Raw genomic sequence first — 18,393 nt, 5'->3', positions numbered from 1 at the left:
TACAATTTGGTTTAAATTGGTTAACGCATGTGTCCAATATCTGCTCTGAAAGTAGATGCGTCACCGGAATCGAACTTTCGAGAAACTTGCATTTGCTCCTCGTGACATGTAAATGTACAAATAAATGTTTATAATGGTTCATGCGTAAACCCTTACCCTACCCATATACAAACGCAACACGGATATTTTAAGCTCGGTTTATATTTTCTAACGTTTCAAAACCTATCCTATTTTCGTTACATTCCACTTTTCATCCTGATTTATCAGACGTATTCATGTCCCAGACATTATTTTTTTCTTTAATGTACAAAAAATAAAACACGATTCTTAGTCGTCTTCATCATCATTATCATCAACTGGTTCCAGCCTGTGACCGGGTCAGCAAACTGTCCTGGACTCTTATCTGCTCTTCACAACTCTCCTTGGTTTTTCCGGGGGTCTTATTCCTGTGTACTTTAACTCCATAATTTTCCTAGGCAGCCTCTCTTTTTCTATTCTCTAGACACGGCCATAACATCTCATTCTTGCATCTTCAAGAATATCATTGAAGTCCTCTACTCCTGTTCTTGCTTGCACCATCTCATTCCTGACCCTGTACTCGCCTCTGATCTTTCCATCACCTCGCTTATTTACAATACCCGTCTCTGCTCCGTAAGTGACTAGGGGCACATGGCAGGCATTGTACAACCCTTTATGATGTCCTGCTGGTTTTCGCCCCCTCCCTCCAGTACACGTGAACTAAAGACGGTCCAGTTGAGTAGCAGACACGCTGTCCTTCGCAGGTCCGCCAGAACTACATCCAGCGCCGCCTGCTGACGACGTACAAGGCGCTGCAGCGGCTGTCGCAGAGCGAGTTCAACCTGGAGCGGCTGGGGGCGGGCGAGCCGGGGGCGGCTCCGGAGGCCTCCCACCACCTGGCCGTGCCCGGGGCTCAGGCAGTGCTGCGCGCCGCCAAGCAGCGCTCGGGCAGCAACCTGCCGCTCACCATCAGGGACGTGGAGCGCGAGCGCGGCAAGCCGCTGTCCAAGTACGAGCGCAACATGATGATCTTCAACTGGCTGCACACGCTCGACGACTCGGCCTTCGACGGCCTCCAGTGAGCCTGCTCTCCTCGTCGCTCAGGGCCCTCCGCGTATCACTACGAGCCTTTGTCAAGGACACCCAAAAGGCCAACAAAAAAAAATAGAGTTTGGATTTTCACCCATCGTGGAATGAAACCGCGAACTCTAAAAAAAATAATTGACACCCGCGATGATCCTCTAGACACATTGCTAGTCACGAAATTCCAAAATACCAACTGAAACACGCGCCGTCATTAAGTTCATAACCTCGATGATTTACCGCGAGCGTTTTACACGACGGTCCTACCGGCCAGAATCAGCCGTTCGGTGTTGGGCCCGCAGATGTTCCAGCTGCGCAGCTGGCGCGCGCGGTCCACGTCTTCGTGAGTCTGCAGAACCTTCTATCCGCGATCAGACGGCCGTGGAAGTTGTGCTTCGCTCCAGCCCCGCAGCCCACCGCTGGCGCCTCGCCTCGCTGGAAGCTGTTCCCGTGGTTCTCCGCCACGTGCGTTCTGTAACCGTATATATTTAATTTAACTGTCGTTACTTGTGAAACAGTTGCATGTTTCTTGTGTGTTACACTGTTCAAATTTCGTTGTATCCCTACCACAGCTATTTGGTAACCAGAAATGTGGATTCTAATGTGTGAGCTAAAACATTTATCCAAAAAAAATATGTTGTAACTTTTTTTCATTTCGATAAGCTCTTAATTTTTACATCTAGGTAACTTTACATTCAACTTTCATCATTCATGTTTCTAAAGTTGACACTTGAAATGTTCTGTTTTTTTTTTTTTTTGCCTACGAAACAAGATATATATATATATTTAAATTTTTTAACAAAATCCAAACGCTTAAGCTTTACTACGACCGTTAAAATATTTTGTAACCCCCGACAAATTCACTAGTACAAATGTCATTAATACAGTACTTGTAAGTCTCACAGCATTTTATTTACATAGTAGGTGTTATTCTGTCTGACGGCAGCCATTCTCAGTGTATAACCATCCATACCTGAATCTTCAACCAAACTCTTTAGTATTTTATGTCATACTACGATTTTTATGTTGTCTAACAACTGTAACCTTTCCTTCTTTGCGTCTATCATTCCTTCGAATGTTCTTGTGAGTAAAGACTTTACAATGCAGTGTCCGTTCAGTTTCATCTTATGTTTTTTCTGATTATATCTAATATTGCCCTTCTTTCTCTAATTTTATTCACATTTATATTCTCAGTCTGCCATGTAAAATCACTACTTTCATGTTTTCTCCAAACTAACATTTAAAAAGTTATGATTTTTTTCAGCTACTTTATGACTTACACGTTAGAAAAATCTGTCTATAGGTTTATAAATTCTGCCATTTTACATTATTAAGGTCTTCCCTGGTGATATCGGATCAAGTTGTCGGGGAAAAACATATCCGGCTCACCTGATGTAGTTTCAACTCTTAAACTCTGCTCTGTGTCCTGTTTGTATGGGTTCTGCGCGAGCGGGCTTTCAATCTCTGTTAGTGCCTGCATGTTTGTGGGGAATTTTTTTTGTAAATTCGTGCATAACGTCAGCCTCAAAACCAAAGTTGGCAGCTAGTCACATCTGCAATCTGGCACGTGCATGAATAGTTGGAGTTAGAAATTGTCAGGAGACGGCATGCTTTGACGTAGTTGAAGTCACTTTTTAACCTCGCCATCGCAATATTGTTTCATCCAAAACATTGCAAAAATAGCGCTTGATAACGTCTGATGATGGTTATTAAGTGTGAGTTAGAATCTCCGTGGTTAAAACCAATCACTTTCATAAAATAGATGTAATTTAAATTGTTTCCAAAACGAAAACATTACGCTTCAGCCATGTTTTGGGCGTCCAAACAAATATGGCGCAGCAATTAGCTGAAGAAAAAAGACGGCTTCATACTTACCATGTAATCATGCAGACGTGGCCACCCCCACCATGTGTGAATCTGTTGGATCTTGCTGCAAACAGCAGTCCAGTTGCATGTCGTCTCGTCCTAACGCACTGAATTGAAGACTGGTCTCGTTTGAGCTCACCGCTGCAGTGATTATTCGCAAGGTCGCCATCTACGAAAATGAAGAATTGCTATAGATTCGCACATGGTGTTTTTTAATACAATTTATTAGAATTCGCCATTGCAGTTTTTCACTGTTTGGTCATGGCAAAAAATTCAAGAACGCAAACTAAGAAACAATTTTGGCGAGGCCTCGTTATGTCTACCGATTTCAGCAAATTATAATATTTGACCTGTTTGTAAAATTTTTAATATTTAACATTAACTTAATTAAATAATAAAATTAATTCTTAACAACCTTTTGGTACAGTAATAATAAATTTTTTTCTGAAAAACCAAATTTTCAAATATTTCAGAATATGTTTTAAAATTTTACTTCAAAAATCATAAATAACATGTGTTGGTTACTACAACTAAATAATTAGTAATACATACATTTTTTATTTCTAAAACGTATGTCATGAGACTCCATTTTCAAAGGAATATAATTGCTAATAACAGAGAAATAACACGGCCCAAGGGTGTAAACAGGTATAGTTTCGTTAGTAATATTATTAAAGGTTAAAGATATGAGTTTTGTATCGATATTACATAAAGTAAAAATGTTTGCGAAGTATCTTATGGGATACAGATAGGTTCCATTAAAGAATTTTTGTGGGAATAAAATTTTGTAACTTTTATTATAGACAACTATAAGATATGATCATATGAATGGTTTGCAATTTTTGCAAAGCTCGTATTTTCAGTCTGATTAAAATGCTACTGATGCACTGGTGGTGAACTCGAACGCAAAGGGTCCACTGACCTGCGACTCCAACCATTTCAGCTGCTTGCTTGACGCTGCTGCTGACGGGCATAGTCACTGCTGCGCCGGACTATGTGAATCGCAGAGTGGATGTTCAGGTAGAGTGGCGGCTGGCCTTTGCAGGAGATCATTTTTGTTGCCAACATTTAAGGTGAAAAAAAAATGACCAGTTAGCTTGACCAACCAGCTACAATGATGCATGCCGTAAAAGAACACGAAATTTAATTAATTTAACATCATCGTAGCGACACAACATTTCTGCTTTAAAAAAATGTTTATTTAGTCTTATATTTGCATCTCAGCAACCCACAAAAAATATATTCAGTACAAAATCTTACTTTTGATTGTATTTTATCATTGTAAAATTAGAGGAAACCAAATGGTTTGCTACACAATTAACTTTATCTTGGCGCAGCACGCATAAGCCTAAACTCGCTCTATATCTATGTAGCTGTTGTAACTCGTTTCAGAGGTTTGCTCGGTTCGGCATTGCTAATGACTTTTGAGGGTACTCAGGCCTGCTAGCACCAGCGTTACTTGAAAGTAAGGAAAGAATCTCTCCGTTACATTCGATGAACCCGCTAAGCTTTTAAGCTTTTGCTTTAATTTGCCGTACCTGGCTGACTGTGCGCTGGCCTAAGTTATAAGTATATAACTCAAATTCCTGATCGTTTCATGCCTATTTAAGTTCAGTAAAACACCCATCGGATTTCTCTTGTGTTGGGCTCTAATGGGCTTCCTCAACTGGACGTACCAAGCTGCAGACATTTTCTGTCAGCTATGGAAATGCACTCTAGTCTTTATTTTTACTAAACTGTACAAGTTTTTTAATGAATATCGATTGAATTGTTCTGAAGAGTCTGCCTACAATAACAACGCTTACCCGAAATGCAAAACTGGATGATGTGCAACCAAACCATGCTATTTATAAGATTGTGCCGAAAAGCGAAACCCCACAGTCATGGATCCACTTTCCAAAGAAACCAAAGAAGTTCAGGCATGTTCGTTTTATTTTCCTTTCCTCTATGAACCCCGGTTGCACTAACAATCTAGTAATTTTTTGTTTGAATTATACTTTACCTACTACACTTCATATTTTACATAGTTTTAAATTTTACTAAAATATTGGACTTCTTACATGACATTGTATATTTTCCTCTTGAACATTGCAAGTAAGTAATTTTCTGAAAAAAAATATATTCCTCTTATGCATGATAATAGGCCAATTTCAAATTCGTAAAACCAAACTATCCAGCTGAAAAATAACTGCTCAAGTAATAATAAACATCTAAAGACCACCAAGACTCAAATTCTCAACCGTAATACGTTGTAACGTTTCTATAAAACTTTGATTATACTGCTGGGAGATTGATACATCTATTCTGAAGCTTTATGTAATACCCACCAGGAAAAATGACTAGAGTAATTTAAACTAAATCCTAATAGCTTGTCGTCTACTTTTTTTTACTGCGAAGAGGTTTCGATATTTGAAATTACTTTGTAAAAAAATTGCCACTACTAGGAATGATGTAGGTTAATTCTCAAACTGGAATTTTTAAAAAAAATTTCAAACAAATATATATCTGTTCATCCCAGATGTACATGCCTTGAACATGTTACACAACAACACCCTACATATGTTTCCAAAGTGCTTGTAAAAATAGTCTGCTTAGTTTAACTTCAAATTTTAGTTCAAGGTTAACTGAAATAATTATTTTTCAGTGAAAACTTTACAGAAAGGACCTACATAGAATCTTGCCTAAAGTGTTGTTGCTGGATGGTACTACCGTATAAATTTAAAAAATGTATTTCGCTTAGTGATGAAAAATTTCTAAAATGCATTTTTAAACTGTAAGTTTCTGGCAGAAAATAGTTAATTGAGACAAGTGGTCTGTTTAAAATTATTGTCACCAGTAAGTACCATCTTTGAGATGTTCCTCTTCTGAATTGATTTTATTAATTTATTATTATTAAGAACTGGATCTTGTTCGTTAAAGTTAGATGTGTCTCTCATATTCAAACTTTAATTTAAAATTTAATTTAATGTAGAAAACTGTTCAAATTAACGCATTATTTTCTTATCCGATCATTATAAACGTGAGCGAGACTTTTTAAACTGGGTTATCATGAAATAAAAGAAACGGCGGTTTCTGGGTGACCTTTTAATTTAAAGTTTTGATTTACGACCAAACATTTTCACGAAACAATTTTAAATTTTATGATGCAATAACTTAATTATTTAATTGAAGATCAAACATTATTCTGGAATAAGAAAAGAAGCATATAGCTGACCTGTACAAAATTATTTATGTTAAGATTTTACTTACATAAAGATATTTTAGGCTTATACCATTTCTTTAATCAACTATCTTAAAATAAAACATATAATGTGAATGACATCTTAAATGCAGATTTTCGACACGCCAACTATGGAAAATGTTTTCCACAAGATTTTAGGTGGAAGCTCTATCCTGGACTACGGAAGTCCCAGAGTATATGGGTTATGAAGATCAGCTCAGAGGCAGGAAAAAAGATTTTGGAAGATTAAGCTCTAATGATGGAATTAATTCCATAAGGTAAGAGTCTAAACTTGAATTGGTAAACAGGGACTCACTGCATTAAAAACTAAATGTAACTAATTAAACAAAAAGGCGAGAGAATTTAAGGCTGAGGAATGAGTGTTGTGTGTTAAAACGTGGCTGAATAGGCAGGAGGCATCATTTTATGCAGAGGGTATTGGAAAGCTGGTGCATCGGTACGAAAAATGCCTCAATCTGCACGGTGATTATGTGGAAAAATAGAGTAAAGATGTACGTTTCTTTTGACATTAAAATAATTTCCCAATTCATTCCCGTTTTTTATTACAGCCGATCGGAGGTTGAAAAAAAATAACCCTCGTATATTCATAAAATCCACGACTAAAGTTTTTAAGATATTAAGTCCCAAACTTGGCACAATAATGTGTTATTCACTGTTCAGATATTTTGGTACAAGCTATTTCACAGGTATGCATATTTTAACTCTGCCGTCCACTTGTTTTAAGCAAATTTAAAGCAGACTATACTGGTTTACTTTAATGTAATATCGAATGACCTACATATACACATTTTTTTCAGAGAACCAAAGTTTTTTCAGCTGCAATATTTGGGTTTGGAGATTTTTGATCACGGTGAACACTGTTTTTAAATAAAGGTCCGTCCTAATTGGTTATTATGTACACGCAATTTCGCAACAGTCAAAAGTGATCCAACTATCAAGCACATTGTATGTTTTTTATGTATATGAATGTACACTCAAATAACACGCCTTCCCCCTTTCCAAAATAATTGTGTATTTTGTTCAACGTAAATACTAATTTTTTGTAAATTAATTCACTACAATACAAAAATGTTTCACTACTTCGGTGAGGGGCAGACTAAATGTCTGCTTGTAAAAGTATATTCTATTATCAGTAAGCAACCATGAATGTTTATTTTCCCACAAGCTGCTTCAGCATGCCAATTAAACTCTGTGAGAATTCGTGACGTTAAAAAACTCATATCCATTTGTTTCAAACTGCTTTAAGATTTTAATGTTATAAGTTAGCGAGACAAGATTTTAAAATATTGTTACATAGTCACCTTTCAAAGTCATCGGTAATTTAATATTTTAATGAATATGTAAATATTCTATATTTTATGGTGAACTGCATGTGTTCCATGATTCATAACTCATAGAAATAAGGCTGTAATGTATAAGTGATGTTATTATACTAAGCTGCACTGATGATATTTCAAGGATGTGATGATTTGTAGACATGATTTATTGAATGTTATTTAGTGTGTTTTAGGGATTTATCGATCTCTTTAAAGTGCATTAAACAGTCGATCATATTTCGAGTTATATATTTTTTTTTGTTAACAAGATGTATACGTAGCCTAAGAGTTGTTTGTTTAATTACACAGTAATGGAATAATTTATAAATGGCTGATACTTTATTTGGCCTAGAATTTTTAGGTAATGAGTTTATTGAGGTCAAGACTAAGTATATTTGCACACACAGAAATTTTTCCACTCGTAACCCTACACTGATTAAAGACTGAAATGTAATGTGTGTTTGTGTAAGTGTGTGCAACTTTCTCTCAGAATATAACAATAAATATTTAAAAATAATGACTTAACATGCTTTTATTCATCCAAATTCATTGTACCCAAATGAACTCATTGATTCACCGGACGATAATTTCATACCTATGCTGTTCACAGTTAAAGACATAATAAAAATAAAAATTATAATTTTTTTTAAAAACCCATGACGTATGTAAACTTTGTAATCAAAAAGGGATCAAACAATTTTTTAAAAAAAAACTACTAAAAGGAAGTACATAAGTAACAAAAGATCAAAATAAAAAGCATTTTAAGAAGGGTTGATTTGTCGTGAAGTCTGTCATATAAACAACTAATTATGACTTTTCTTAGTAATTCCTACCTTTATGTGCCTAATTGTTTCTCTTAGAGATAAACACAGCAATAATATCAAATATTGGTACTACACATATTCACCTACCTATTAATATAATGACAAACCTAAGAAAATCCGCCGGGGCTGCCATTCCCTGCCCAAAATCTCCTAACGTTTTTTTTTTCAGTTTTTGAGTAGTGACTAATTTAAATTGCGTTTGGTACGTAAATAAATGAAATATTTAATTTATACAAATTGCTGCATCTCTGCGAGACACATGATAGCTTTTCTACACTGCTATATATTCTAATTAAAATTAGAAACGATGGCATATATGATTAAATATATTGATTCACAAAATACGGAGTTTAAAATAATGAACTTAAAATGCGCAGCGAGACTTTGACGGGGATTCCAATATCGTCTTGACGCGTGCGTGGGCGAGAATTTACGGTACCAACATTTATAAGGAAATTTAGTCGCTTTGCATGGGAAACTGTTAAAAGTAATTTGCGTTATGTAAAGTCTTATACTACTGGGTTATTATTTTTATTAATTTTAATAAAAGTATGATTTTATTTGTTATTTGATTTTTATGAAAAAAAATAAGAGCTCAAACATGGTTTACTAGCTACGTGCCTCCACATAGTTTCTGACGATGTTCTTTTGCTCTCTAATCAGACCTTCAGCAGTTCGTATACAGAAGCAAGAAGAAAAATGTTTTTTACTGTGCCCTCTGACGCCCTATCTAAGAACCATCACCGATGAATCACAAACCTTTTACAGAAAACCGTATCTAAATCGGTCAAACCGTTTTGGAAATAAATGGGAACATTCGGTTTTTGCACACAAAAACACCCTATCACCCTGAACGCATACACCTTTTCCGTTTCGTCGTGGGGAAAAAATGTTCTGAAACTATCAATTTTGAATATCGTTGTGCGTAGTTCATGTAACAAAATATAAACCAAAAACAGAGGTGTTCAACAAATATACTCTTCATAACAATGTAAAAATTAACAGTATAATTTTCATGCCTGGAACCAGAACTCATTTTACAAAACACTATTCCCAATTTGAAAAATAAATGTTTTCAGATGTAGTTCGAAGTAACATGTGTACATTCTGTATAAACTACACATTTATTACATCATGTCTCGTTTACAGCTATAATCTGTGACGTTCAGACGAAGTGACAAACACAATTGGTACCTGGTTCAGAGCGCTTAAAAAATTTACAATTATCGCAACACAGTGCAAGTCAATATTTCAAGAAAATTATGAAATTTTTACAAAAGTTCCCGTCCTCAAACATTTAGTACAATATTTTGTAATATATATGTAATATTTAATTGTAATATTATTTGTAATATTTATAATATAATAATTTATAATATAATAATGTATGATATAATATTTATAATATTAATTTGTAATATTTATAATATTACAAAATAGTTTACTAAATGTTTACTTTTGTAAAAAATATTGCAAAAAATATGTGTATATATATGTGTGTGTGTTTAAGAAGTTGTGAAAACTTACAGGTATTGAAAAACGAATTTTGATATATTTTATTATATGGGAAAAAATGTAAACTCGTTAAATTTATTGTATCTTAAGTGTTGTATATTTTGATTTCATTTTGCGTATTTTAAATAAAAATTAAGACAAAGAAGAAAAAACTTGACTTTAGCTATTTTTAAATAATTACAAATATATTTTTGAGGCAAATCACAGCCTAAATTTTCAAATTGAAAAGTTTATTATTTTTTATACAGTCTGAAGCTCTGTCTTGAGAAAGAAACTAAAGAATACTGAAAGCCTTATTACACTAGTTAAAATTGTATACAGACTTCATACATTTTTTTTCAGGTTTTAGAAAATTTAAGCAACTTTTTAAGACGTTCAATTCAAAATTATTAAAAAAAAGCTGTGTGAATTTTTATCATTTTTTTAACATATCAGGAGGTAATCAAGAAAAATATATATGACTGACATACAATGCAATTTATTGTATTTAAAAAAGTATTCCAAAATGGTCTACAATCTGTACAGGTTTATAATTTTCAAATTAATAAGCTGGACTCCAAAATTTAAATAATTAAATTTTTTGCTGAAGGCAACAACTATGGATAAATGAATTACAAATAATTCACAAAATATTTGAGGACAGGAACGTTTTTGTACAAATTTTGTAATGGCCCTAAACTACTGACGGGAACTGTACTATGATCACGCAATAATAACAGACCGATACATAATAAATTCCTAACACACGTGTCTAAGCACGTACACGGAACGTATGCACCCGTGAGGTTACCTATATATCGTGACAGGATGAGTTATATTGGGCACTGTATAAGTTTGTATCAAGTTCTTAATATACTAACAGTTGTTTCCGTGGTGTAGTGGTTATCACGTCCGCCTCACACGCGGAAGGTCTCCGGTTCGATCCCGGACGGAAACACTTTTTTATCTTGCTTACGATAATATGCCGTTAAGATTCAATTATTTGATAAAATAGAATTGAACAACTACTTAAATTAAGTTTTCTCTCTAAATTTACAGCAAAGGAAATCACACTGCACCATAAGATATTTTACACGAACTTCATAGTAAATAGCAACAAAATTCATTATAATGTTTTTTTTAAGTTAATATGTACCGGAGAAAAAAATAATGCACATTTATTAAGGAACTAAGGAAACGACAAACGCCCATTTTCCCTTAGCAAGTATTTAGTAAGTAAGCTATAAATATATGTATACATATACAGCTTATCTACCCGTGCTTTGCTACGGCAGTCTACAGGCAGAACACACACACAACTAACTCATTATACATGCCCCTCCTTGTGGGTACCTACGCCACTGTCGCGCCTCGGATGGAAAAAAATTAATAATCATGCCAGAAGACGCTGAATGTATCAAGAATGCAATCGCTGTTACCATAGAGACGAAGACAGCATTAACTAAGCAATACCGAAATTTCATCCATAAGTATCGCAATTATGCTTTAATGGGAGGTTTCCTGGAATATTACCTAGACAGTGACCTTACTGGTGTTTCGTAGGTCAAGTGTGCAAAATTACATCGAGATCGGAGTTAAAGTGATGGTTTGTACAAAAAACAAGTAAACTGAAACTCTTCTTTCTATATGGATTAATAGATAGATAGTTAAACATCTGTAAATATCTGGAGAGAACACGGAATAGGGAAGTCTACATGAAGTAGGTTAGACCTAGTTGTGGTTTTAACTTTGTTTATGGTGTTATTCATATCTGTTAAATTAAATAATTTCAGATTAGACTGTATATTACTTTAACTTTTATTCAGTCACATAAATTAAGGTAAAATATATGTAAAAACATATTTTTTCCCGAAAAAAAAAATATATTGTGCATATGTGTGTAGCAATTTGTTGTCGTCCTTGTTAAGTTTCATACTCTGAAATATGTACAAGTTTTTTTTTTTACTGACGAATAGCTAATAAACCTTCCAACGCTGCTTTGTCCTCATCAGTTTTGTATTTGATAAGCTCAGTTTGTCCCTCTCTGAAGATTTCAGCGGTTGTTCCGCTGACTGGATACTGCAGTTGGAAGGTGACTGGTTGGAAGCTTTTCACCCGCCATCGTTTTGGTCACACGGGGTCCAAGGGGTAGTGGGCATTCGACTGGCAACGTACCTTCACCAAGTTGAAACATTTCCAAAATGCCTAACAGTCGAGAAATTTCCAGTGTGCAGCCATTCGTGGTTTCTTCATGCATCGACTTGGCAAAGTTAGAATTTTTCTAAAACGCCTTTGCAGGGGCTTGGTCAGAAGCTATCCAGTCAACTGCAAATTGTACTTTTATTTCGAAAAATACTTCCAGGAGTACCTTCCTCCAGGGTGGAAGATTTAAGCGACCCCTTCCAGCCGTCTAGACTGGAATAATAAGCTCTCCCCCTTCCCCCCGGGCTTCTCGCAATGCTGTGCTGGCCTAGTTGTGTGGCCTTTCCAGCATATAATCTCCTTGTACGAGACCTGCCTTCCGAACAGGCGTCACTTTTTATCTTTCTTCTAGCCTGTCTCACCAAAATTCTCAGGTGAAAACTTTCACACGTTACACCTCTTCAACTTATCAGCTTGTTGGTGTTTCTTTTCCTGCCGAATTATAAAGTTATTTGTTCGCATTCCACCACGGGAAACAACGTAACTGCTTCCTTTTTTTATGTAGAAAAAATCCAGTTAAAAAAAAGCTGGAGACCAGTATCCGCAAGGCGCCAGTTCCGGTAACATAACGTGGGCGACTTGCACAACACAAGAAATAATGGTCACAGGCGCGCGTGCCTGTTCGTTCCGACTGGGGAAATAAAAGTGTAAGTTTAATTATAAATTCCGCCTCGCTTTTACTTTCTTCTAACGGCTGTGGAATTCCGGGCAATCGCCGCGGTGGAATGGCGGGCACACTCGAGGGGGCTCGTTACGTAACCCGCCGGGCTCGACGATCCCGCGCTGAACAACACCAAGGCTAGGTTCACAATTGGGCAAATAACAGTAACAATAAATCGTGTGCACGTGATTTGGCCGCCAGGTGTTCGAACCTACTGATTCACAACAGCGCGTAAGACGGGTCGTGTCCGTGGGAGTAAGGAGTCGTAGTTACAATACCTGTAACCATTCCTCACAATCCATTGTTCGTCCTTTAGACATTGTTTTTTATTGTACGGCATGGACCTCCCTCTCCTATGAAAGAGGATGAATACCGAAAAATTTACCCAGTTATTTTGATCTTGATGCGCTCTTGTTTCCGGTAAACACGGGTCATTTTATTGCCAAGTTCAGGAGAGACGGATTGTCTTGCGCCAATGAGGTCTAAGAATAAGAGGGAAAGTTGAACTTTTGGGCCGTTGTTTCTCCACGTCCACTTCGGGAGGGACAGCTTCCGATTACATGGTGTCATAACCACCTCCATCAAGACGTCGAGCAAGGGGTTGAAAATACCTCAGCTGACAGACCTTAGAGATATAGAGAGGTATAGAGATATAGTGATAGAGTGGGAGATGTACAGATATTTATAGAGATAAAGAGAGACAGAGCGAGGGATATACAGAAAGAGATGTAGAGAGCTATATATAGGGAGATATATTGAGATATATATAGAAACATAGATACATAGAGAGAAATAGATTGATATGGAAAGATATATATAGAGATAGATATATATAGGGAGATATAAAGATATTTTTATACATATAGATAAATATAGTGAGATTTATTGAGGGACATACATAGAGAGATAGAGATGTTTTATGAATTACAAAAAAATTATAAGTGGCATAGCAACGCATGTCAGGCATTAGCTAGTTAACGAATATGTCCGTAACTTAATTTGATCATGAACTCGCAAGAATCATCTCGGAGTTTTGAATCCTCGAAAAGTTTTTAGTGTAGATTCAAAATAAAAACTTTTTTTCCTCCACGCGCCTGTCCACCCTGTTCGCAACGGAACACACAACTCGGAAGCTGATCTGCTGGTTATCGTTCCTGCAAACAGCCCGTTGTCTGTAACTGCGAATAGCGCCTATCTTTATTCCAGGCTCATTCTTCGTTGGAAAGCCCACAAATTTACTGTACTTTCTAACAGCTTAGTGTGCAAATTGTGTTTCGAGACCTCATGACTTCTCGTTGCGAAACGGTCAGCTGTGGCCTGGTGGAGTGTGTTTCATTTGCTTGGATCGTTGGTTTCAGAAGCGCTGAAGTGTGAAAGACGGCGATGTTTCTTAGGTAACTGCTACCCAGATGGCGGCTGCAACGCCGAATGAAACCTCTGTTCGTTCCACAACTTCGACAACCGTCCGGGAACCCACGGGACAGAGGCTGCACAGGACAGAAAACTGGTGGTATTGTTGGCTGAAGCTGACATCCAAGTTTGGAAAGTTGATTAATTCATAAGCACGGTGTTCGCACAGAAAACATTTTTCTGTACTTATACAAAAAGATTCCTTTTGTAACAAGCTGCCAATAAATAGTTTGTAATACTACAATAAATATATTACAACTTTTGCGCAACACATGGCTATGGTTATTTTTGCATGTGTGAAATAAGTTTTTCGTTTTGAGGTTTCTTATGACATACAGTGCAACCAGCAATGGTGTGTGTCCGAAACAACACATTGAATGCAAGAACCAGTCAAAGAAAAAAATATATTTCTTATTACAAAATATTTGTTTGAATCATCTCTACGGCTATTTCCGAATACCTCCTTAAAATGCTATTTATCCTAACAGGTCATTGAAAAGTACATCTTAAAGGGAAGTAAGCCTTTTTTTACCTTCAAAATAGCTGAAAATAACCATACGGAATCGCCGATGCAGCCCTTCGTAAAAAGAGGAGTAGTTCGCGTCCTTTCATAAATCAAATGGCCTTTAAGGGGTTTGTAACGCAATCTTCAAGCAAAAATGTAACGATAGTCTGTTGCTCAGTCAACCAACTGCTGTCCACGCCTATCTATTATTGTCAAATTATTAACATCAATGCGTAAAAATTGAAAATTGCCTGAAAAATGGAGGGTGAACAGTTTGCAAACGCAAACAAATTACTGCCGAAAAGTATTCATTTGTTAGTAAATCATATTGTGCTAGGGTAGTAAAAAAAATTCAATTATCGCTCGTAAGCTTATTTCTCAATTTTACCAGACTTCTCTTTCACCAGGATATGTCCTCTGTTTATAACGTATTTAAATGTCTGTTTAATTTTCTAGCAAATTCACTTTTTTAATAGAAGCTAGAGAAAGAAAGTTACAGCTCATTTGTTTCATTTTGTGTGTATTTAGACTATTTTGAGTAAATAACGCTGCTCATTATCTTTTCCAATACTTCGCTATTGCCGCAGAGCGATTAAATGTAAAAGACGTGTCAGAATCGGGTACTCCAGGCCAAACTCAGCTTGCCTGTAGAGTGCATGATGTTTAGTAACAAGGCGACACTCTCTGGCGGGTTACGCGTGATTGGATAACCACTTCTTGTTGTTGACTGGCTCAGGGTCGTCGAGGGCGTGTCAAGAGCACAGTGGACCAATCAGAGTGAAGCAGATGTTTGTGAGTGTGTGTGTGCTGCAAGTCTACTTTGACTATTCAATGCATTGGCAAAAAAAATATCTACAGCTGAATATTTAGATGCACGAAGCTGTTCATTTGGAACAAAAATTATACTTTTATTGGCCTGTTGCAGTTATTACTTAATTTTTTATTATATATATTTAATATGATTCCTTGCATTGTGGACTTCTAATCATTTCTGGGCGCGTTGATATTTTGGCTGAATAATAAATGTAACATACCACCTTTATTATGTGTCTTGGTGCTGTCATTTAGTTGTTCATGTACTCTTTGTTTATTGTGTTGCTTATCTGCTAACCCTACAACATAAATGAACAGTTTTTAGTCAGTGGCGGACACAAGGATCGGGGGGAAAAACTGGCAACGTATCAATGAAGGTATTATGTTATTTTCGGTGATGCAAGGTACAACAACTGTAACTGCAACTTCATGAAAAGTCGTATATGCCTATATAAGTAGCCGCAGACTACTTATATAGGCACATATGTGTGTTTGTGCCAATAGTAACGTAAGTTTTTTTAGTCAATTCACATGTTAAAATATTTAAATATATTTTTAATTTTTTTCCACCCCTTTCCCCTCACACATATTCCCCACCCAACTTCCCAAGGGGGGGGGGGGGTGGATGATCCTGTGTCCACGTCTGTGTTTTGCTTGCCCGACGCTGTGTGAAAGAGAACCGGTGGAAAAACAAAACACCAGCGCCGGTTTTCCAACGGCCTTCCGCCGAGGCCTTGGGTGGAGACGGCGCGCTGTGAGCGATCACCAGCTCGCTCGCTTTCTCGGGACTGCGGTAATCATCGACCACCTCGCATTTGCGGGTGAAGAATTTTTTTTTAGATTATATTTTACACTGTGGGAAAATGTTTCACCTTTAATAATTCTCGAACTCTCGTTACGAATTATCCAGCGATGTTACTTATTTTACGGATTTCTTCGTAAATTTACTACTTCCGAGTTCACTCGTTTTGAACACGAGCTCACAGCAACATGCAAGTTTCTCGAACGTTCTATTCCTGGTGAAGCATCGGCTTTGAGAATAGATATTGAACACACGCGTTAACCAATTTGAACCAAATAAAATTAATTTGTGGAGAAAATAGTAAAATATTTAAATCACGTTTGAAAAGATCAGAAGAAAATACGATTTAACGTCTGAGACGAAATTCCGAAGAATGGTACGAGACAATTACTATGTCGAAGCAAATGGCGAATTTATACAATCGCAATTACAATAAACGACTAGTATAAGAAAGAAAAGCTGGTGAGGAATACAAAAAGGCGCCGCACGGACCAGACTGCGGGGAGAGGAAGACAACCAAGATGGCGGATGTCACCCGGCCTAGCACGAGTGCAGGCATCACCCATGGTGTTCAGCCGCGGCCTCGTACAACTATATTGAAATTATAAACAGTTGATTGTAATTTTATTCTTTTTTTTATCTTCCCATTTACGCGAAGTGTTCCCATTAAAAACTTCCGGTCGTGTCATCATAGAGATTTCCCGCAAACCTACTAGAAACACTTAATTAAAAAAAGGTTGAGCTTTTAGTTGAAATGTTTGTAAATTTACTGAAAGTTTATTTAAAGCATATGTATACACATATTTACTGCCTTCATATTATCTGTTTAACGATATAATTCCATATTATTATTTTACGCAAATTTTTGCCATGACAAGGAATAGAAAATAGCTTCTCAGTTTTTTTCTTACTTTTAAACACATTGATATCAATTAATAGTATCCGTATTTTACTGCCCTGGAGGGAGTAATTTGCTTTGTTACCAGGGTGGCTTCAATAATGTCATGATATCTGGACCATTCCGCAAACATAAACTCCGAGAAAAGAGCAGGGCCAGCATAATTTAATATAAAAGCATATGTCAAGCATAATTTAATAGAAAAACCTAGGCACAATATGTACTTGGTTATCAGGGGGTGGCCAAGGCTTCATGATTACTTGGTAAAGGGTGTAAAGCCGTGTTTTTTTTCATTCAGCTTATTATCGTGCCATATTGGTTAGATGCCCAAAAACATTAAAGTGCGATGTTTTCATTGTGAAAACAGTTTTAAATAACTTATTTTTGAAAAAGTTTGTTTTTAACAACGGAGATTCTAATTCGTTCTTACTAACCATCATCAGACTTTATCAAGAACAATTTCCCCACTGTTTTGGGTTGAAACAATATGGAAATAACGAGGTTAAAAGGTAACTTTAACTACGTCACAGCATGTCGTTTCCTGACAATTCCTAACTCTGTGTAAAAAAAATGGTTTTATTATTATTGTTATTCTAGGTTATTTTTGTGTTTGATGTGGTAAGTTCGGTATGTTTGTTCGGGTTTGAACACGGTGCAAGATGTGAAGAAAATGTGGCGTTAAACACGCTTACGTGAACTTAGTTCGTAGGTGATAAGTCTTGGGGCATGGAAACGAGGAATAAGTAAACTAAACTAAATAAATGTTGTAAGTACATTAATCCCAAAACGGATTTCTTGAGCTGAAGTTGATGCCTTGGCGACTTCATCAAAGAGGATCATTTAAACAACATCGACGCTGATATCCGTGTTAGAGTAATTCATCGGCGAGCCACAACAATCCTTTCTCTCGCCTCTAACGTGGTCCGTGGAACATTGTTTTGTCCGAGCCGGCCCCAAGGTCAAGTTCCAAACGCGCTCGTTTTCTGTCTGCTGCAGGGCTGCCAACATACCGACAATAGAATCAATAATGCTACACGGTGGTGGCACATTGGTTAAGTGGTAACAAATTGGATTCGTAGTCCAATTCAAGCCTTGATACAACCTAGACCTTCTAATATCAGAGCATATATATATATATATATATATATATATATTAATAAATAACCTCTTTCACGGCACAAATTTTAACGAACATTTTAACTAACCTGGTTTTACCTACAAAATATTAGGCCTAAATAATATTTTTATTATTGAGGTTAT

The 18,393-nt window shown here is 36.4% G+C and overlaps 1 non-coding gene across 1 annotated transcript; it reads left to right on the top strand.

Moving 5' to 3' along the window:
- The first annotated feature begins 10,727 nt into the window (after window positions 1-10,727).
- Trnav-cac (transfer RNA valine (anticodon CAC)) lies at window positions 10,728-10,800 on the top strand. The gene has a single exon. It is a non-coding gene; the product is annotated as a tRNA-Val (tRNA).
- Window positions 10,801-18,393: the final 7,593 nt, after the last annotated feature.

Source organism: Bacillus rossius, chromosome 3 (genome assembly GCF_032445375.1).
Source record: "Bacillus rossius redtenbacheri isolate Brsri chromosome 3, Brsri_v3, whole genome shotgun sequence".
Taxonomy (NCBI): Eukaryota; Metazoa; Arthropoda; class Insecta; order Phasmatodea; family Bacillidae; genus Bacillus; species Bacillus rossius.
This window is presented reverse-complemented; position numbering and strand designations above follow the sequence as displayed.